The sequence below is a fragment of the Parasteatoda tepidariorum genome, chromosome 5 (assembly GCF_043381705.1).
Source record: "Parasteatoda tepidariorum isolate YZ-2023 chromosome 5, CAS_Ptep_4.0, whole genome shotgun sequence".
Lineage (NCBI taxonomy): Eukaryota > Metazoa > Arthropoda > Arachnida > Araneae > Theridiidae > Parasteatoda > Parasteatoda tepidariorum.
Genome location: NC_092208.1, coordinates 32,298,408 through 32,304,919, shown reverse-complemented (window position 1 = coordinate 32,304,919; position 6,512 = coordinate 32,298,408). Strand labels below are relative to the sequence as shown.

General features: G+C 27.2%; 1 protein-coding gene across 1 annotated transcript in view; it reads right to left on the bottom strand.

Annotated features, from left to right (window-relative positions):
• LOC107440232 (metabotropic glutamate receptor 1-like) overlaps window positions 1-4,164 on the bottom strand; it is a 251,769-nt gene extending 247,605 nt beyond the window's left edge. Inside the window, exon 1 of the mRNA XM_071181257.1 lies at window positions 3,983-4,164. The gene's annotated coding sequence lies outside the window, so the exon portion shown is untranslated. The remainder of the gene's footprint in view (window positions 1-3,982) is intronic.
• Window positions 4,165-6,512: the final 2,348 nt, after the last annotated feature.

Below are 6,512 nucleotides of genomic sequence, written 5' to 3'. Positions count from 1 at the left end.
TGCGATATTGAAGTATATGAATCATTTCTAATCACCCCCTCAAAAGTTTTCCCCGTGGTTTAAATAAAGGTTTTTGACAAGAATCTTTTAAATTTGTTCTCTGATGTACATTTTGTTGTGGCTGAGATTCGATATTTATGGATGGTTAATAAATTCGTCTTTTAAGAGGATAAAGAAATTAGCAAGTATATCTATCAAACCTTCATTTTTGTAGTATATTATAAAAACGGGCAATAATTAGAGTTACAATATGTAAAATATGCGAAAACGCCATGAAATTTAAAAATTAATTATCCAAAAATATTTCCGAAACATACTTATAATCTATCCAAAATTGAACAATTTTTGGAGAAAATTTTTCTCTTCTACATTAATTCACATAAATATTAATTTTAACTCCCATAGTCAAAATAGTCCAATAAAAAAAATTTAAATGAAAGCAGACGATATGTTTCAAAACACAAAAATAGTACTAATTTTTTGTTAGCTTTTTGGGATTATATAAATTGATTTCATTGAAAAAATCCGAAAAACTTTATGGTTCAACAACTCCAAAACTAACTCGTTTTTTTAAGTGTAAGATCTTAAGTGTGTGTGGTATGGAGCAGTAAAAAATTAAGAGTTCGAATTCTGCGGTGACATGTCATCATAAAGCATAAAAATCCCTCAAAAAAGGAGAACTGTAACTCCAAAAATAATTCGAAATTTTCAACAAAAAATAAAAGGTCTTACTCATTTTTTCTAACGTAATTTAGTACGTATAAGTCAAATCATAATTCAACTACTTATTATTAAATTGTTGCAAAAAAACTTCTTAATAACCTATATTTTAACTTAATTGAAATATGCGACACAAAATAGAATAAAAAAAAGCTTCGACTTAAAACATAAAATGAACAATCCATAAAATTTGCATGCTAAAATTTTTCTTATACATTTTTCTAAAAATGTAGAAAATTTCACATTTATAGAAAAATGTTTTTCATTTTTTTTTTTTCAACTGAGGTAAATGCATTGAAGGTGAAGCACAATGGTACAAAAGGTGGAAAAACCTGAAACTAAAAGTTTTGTTTCTAGTAAAATTGACCTTATTTCTTATAGATAATTGCCTTAAATAATATTTCTAATACGTTTTGCAAGCGTAAACAGGAGAATCATGATATTATAGGTAATTATTATTATATATCATGTTATATATTTAAATATTCCCTATCTCTTTAATTTTTATTTAGTTCTTAAATTTATATTTAATTCTCTTGTCCCTTTCTCAATGAACATAACAGCTAACTTATTATTCAAGGTAGTCGCAGATTAAAACGGATGTGATAAGGAATTTTCATCTTTCTCCAATTCATTTGACTTTTTTTTTTATTGACTTAGCGCGATTAGCTTCACTTTCGGCTCAATTCATTTACGACAAATCGTCAATAAAATCTATTCTTTATCTGCATCTATGTTGCCATAAGTAGCGGATTGGGCTACTTAAAAATCTTTTTACTAGTAAAATTCCAATTAGGGCAGCTTGGAACTTGGATTTAAAACAGTTTAAAAACCACAGCAATAAAATTCTCCCATCAGAATGTTCCTTAAGCATTTATCTAAAAATGTTATAATGTTTCATCAAATAGTTTTTAAGTTATAATGTGGTAAGCGCTTAAAAAAAAAGCTGTTTTTTTTTTTTTTTTTTTGGAAAAAAATAAAAAATATTATCGTTTTTTGTGCATACATTTAAAAATTTATAAATGTAATATAAATGCATGATGAGCAACTTAGCAGGGCACTTTTATCCGCTATTTGTTTTCATATATTTTATTTTGTAAATAATTACCTAGAAAATAGTATTAAATAATAATTATTTTTTACACTAGATTGATATAAACTATTTAAATAAATTGGTTTAACATTTTACGAACAAAAGAGGAAAATTTGACTAGTATGTATGCGAGTTAGTGATTAATTAGTTTAGCTCTTAGTTTCAAGTGCTACCCACAGAGGCATAGCTAGGAGGATTTACACAAAATCACTTTTTACAAGAATCACAAGTAATTTTAGGGTCAGGTAATCTAGGAGGATTTGCACAAAATCACTTTTTACAAAAATCACAAGTAATTTTAGGGTCAGGTAATCACAGGTAATCTAGGAGGGTTTACACAAAATCACAGATAATTTTAAATTTTTCCATTCGATTTCGTTAAAAATTTAACAGTATATTACTAATGTAGTTTCCGTTACATTAAATTTTTTATGATTTTGCTAATTTAATAATGAGACTAATTCTAATGTAATTTTTCATTCAATATCTCACCCTTTTATTAAAAGCAGACATCATGTTTAATATTTAGGTAGACTAGATAAAAAAAATCGCGAACTACTTGGATCTTAATTAGCAAATAAGATAATTGATATTTATGAAAAATATTTATGAAAAATATTTAATTTCGAAAATCATTTCTAATTATGATACTTGAGTTTAGCGCGTCTCTGATGAAGCTGCACCCGGGTACAAATAACCTCTCTACCCCCCTTTTGGCGACCCAGTGAAAATCTCTTAAAATTTGCTCTGCTTAGTGCAATTAATTCCGGAAAAATTTTCTGAGATTACTAAGTATACAATAATCTTTTGACCATAATTAACAATTATATTATGATTTTGTTTTGTTGTCTCATTATTCAATTAACAAAATCATAAAATTTTTATGATTTTGTTAATTGAATAATGAGACTAATTCTAATGCAATTTTTCATTCAATATCTCACCCTTTTATTAAAAGCAGACATCATGTTTAATATTTAGGTAGACTAGATAAAAAAAAAATAGCGAACTACTTGGATCGTAATTAACAAATAAAATAATTGATATTTATGAAAAATATTTAATTTTGAAAATCATTTCTAATTATGATACTTGAGTTTAGAGCGTCTCTGATGAAGCTGCACCCGGTACAGATAAAATCTCTAGCCCCCTTTTGGCGGCCCAGTGAAAATCTCTTAAAATTTGCTCTGCTTAGTGCAATTAATTCCGGAACAATTTTCTGAGATTACTATGTATACAATAATCTTTTGACCATAATTAACAATTATATAATGATTTTGTTTTGTTGTCTCATTATTCAATCAACAAAATCATAAAATTTTTATGATTTTGTTAATTGAATAATGAGACTAATTCTAATGTAATTTTTCAATCAATATCTCATCCTTTTATTAAAAGCAGACATCATGTTTAATATTTGGTAAGACTAGATAAAAAAAAAATAACGAACTACTTGGATCGTAATTAGCAAATAAAATAATTGATATTTATGAAAAATATTTAATTTCGAAAATCATTTCTAATTATGATATTTGAGTTTAGCGCGTCTCTGATGAAGCTGCACCCGGGTACAAATGACCTCTCTAGCCCCCTCTTGGCGGCGCCCAGTGAAAATCTCTTAAAATTTGCTCTGTTTAGTGCAATTAATTCCGGAAAAATTTTCTGAGATTACTAAGTATACAATAATCTTTTGACCATAATTAACAATAAATATATTTTTTTCATAATTGTATTTTTTTTAAGCCTACTGCAAGTCCAAACATCTTTGATTTAACAACTTGTAGAATTCACAAAACAAATATTTTTTTTTCTAAATAGCATAATTTAAATACATTTTAATATTAAATAGATGAAAAGCAAAATAAAAATTATATCTAGGCCTAATTTTTTTCGTTCCTTTTATTTTATTTGTTTACTTATACCTAGAAACCGTTACTAAATATAATATTAAATATTACATTTTTTAATGATTTCTTTCTAATAATGGTTCCCTAATTAAATACTAAATGAATCACTAGAAAATGAAGTTAATTTTGTTAAAAACTTATCAATTCTTCTCACGACACGTAAAATAAAACGGATTAACCGACTTCTTTTAAGGCAAGAATTATTGTTTAAAACTTCCGAGCGATTTTTCGCGATTAGAAAAAAATGAATGAAATAACTCACATGGTTGAAAACGTAACTTATATGTCAGAAAATCGTGTATCCATTCAGCTGTGCGATGACATGAAGTACAAACTGTCACAAATCATATCAAAACTTGCGTCACTTTCACTTCATGTTTGTAATCACACATGATTTCATTTTCTGAGAAAAACTTTATTCGAAAAAAAAGCCGCTCATTACAATATTGTAACAATAGATGGAGCCACCAAAATACAAACTTCCGGTGTGACTCCCTTTTATAGCCTTGGAATAAAAGAAACTCGTCCATTGTGAAAAATAAAATACAAAATTCAGCTTCAATGAGAGAACAAATACTGGATAGGAAATGGCGACCTTGAGTTTTTATTGAGACTCTTTGAATGATACTCATTTTTAAGACATTAAGCTGGAAATTAGACGACTTGTTCCGCCTAGAATGTTCTTCATCTTTAAATCTCGCCAACATTTATTTTTTTCTGAGGCGAATAGGTGTGAAATATGGAGAAAAAAAGAAAGATAATGAGATTCTAAGCGGAACATCAGAGATTATTATAAAACCGCCGTTGCGTGACAATGAACTCAAATTAGACTTCTGATTGGGTTGACCACCAAAAAATAGCATCATCGTTTAAATTGCACATGATCGTCATTGTAGTGACGACACTCATAAAATTACCATTTAACAACTTAAAGTGGCATTAATGTATTCATGGTTAGAAAGGAAATATAATGGTATGACAAATTCCTTCTTAAAATTTCGTAAAATTTTATTTACTACAAAATCAGCAATATTAAAAATAGCTTTCCGGCCGGTTCTAAATTGTAGGATAATAAGACGATGCAAAAAATTCCATCAAAAAATTTCAGAAAACGTTATTTACTTATTTAAAATCTCCTTCTTCTTTGTACTAGATTATATGATATGATAAGTCAAATTCCATCTTGAAATGCAGGGATATTGTATTTACTAGAAAAATAATAATAATACCTTCCTGATTGGTATAAATTATATGATAATAAAATGGTATAAAAAATTCCATCTTAAAATTTCGTAAAATTGTATTTGCTACAAAAGCAGCAATATTAAAAATAGCATTCTGGTCGGTTCTAAGTTGTATGATAATGAGATAATGTGAAAAATTCCATCTAAAGAGAAAATGGCATTTACTTATTTAAAATGTCCTTCTGATTTGTACTAGATGATATGATATGATAAGACAAATTCCATCTTGAAATTCAGGAATATTGTATTTACTAGAAAAATAATAATAATAACTTTCTGATTGGTAATAAATTATACTAGTGGGCTGCGCCCCCTGCTCGCTAACGCTCGTTAATCCGCGAAAATTGCTACGCAATCTTATATGGTTAGCTTCGCAAACCAAGCTCGCTTCGCTCGCTGCTAACTTACGTACATTGCAAATAGACAAAATTCTAAGAATTCAAAACACTCATTCAAATCCATATAACAACTTTTTTTTAAAAAAAAATTACATCTTTTTAGTAAATACTAAGTCATTAAAATAAATTTGAATTCAAATGAATGACATGTAATTCGTTAAACCTATTAGAAATGTGCTATAGTATAAAATCTAAAAGCGTAACAGCACGACTGCGACTCATTTTTAAATGAATAACTAATAACAATGATAAAAGAAATAAATTCGTGATATAAATCAAAAATCGTCAAATAAATTCGTAATATGTAAATTCGTGAAAAAAGCGCTTTCGACAAAATACTAAAAATAGAGATCTATCGACAAAGACTACTCACTTCTGCCTAGCTTAAGGTCATTTCAGTTTCCGTTTTTAAAAGTGCTATATGTTGAGCCACCTCAGCTAGATTTGGCATGTGACATTTTTAGCGGCAATCATTGGTCGATTTTCTAGCGTTGCCATTCGGGAAGTTGTAATAAAGCTTTTTTTTCTCGCCGTGTAAGAGAAATATATATATAGATGATAACAAAATTGTGTAAAAAAATTCCATCTTAAAATTTCGTGAAATTGTATTTACTTCAAAAATAGAAGCTTCTGGCTGATACAAGACGAATTGTTGATTAGATGGTATGATAAATTAAATCTTAAAATTTCAAAAAATTTTATTTACGACAAAAATGGCTTTTTACCTGGCACTAGATAATATGATAATAAAATGGTATTTCAAACTCATTTTAAGATTTGGAAGAATTGTATTTACAACAAAATGATCAATATTATGAATTTGCTTCTGATTTGTATTAGCATAGTAAAAAATGATAATACTTAATTTATAATAAATAAACACATTCATAAAAGAATGGAGAATTTATATTTTATTTGTTTTTTGTTAAATTTTATTTGAAAAGCGAAAATCAAAAATTAACATCTGTTATATTATTATAATCATTATCTCTATTTGTTTCAATACAGCTTTTTATTACTCTAAACATCATTGCAAACCGAAGAGACGTTTATTAATATTTTTTGATCCAAAGAGAGTTAAAATTAAATCTTTTAAAAATGCAGAGGTTTTATTTAATTACTTTTTTTTTAATCTATAACGGACAATTTT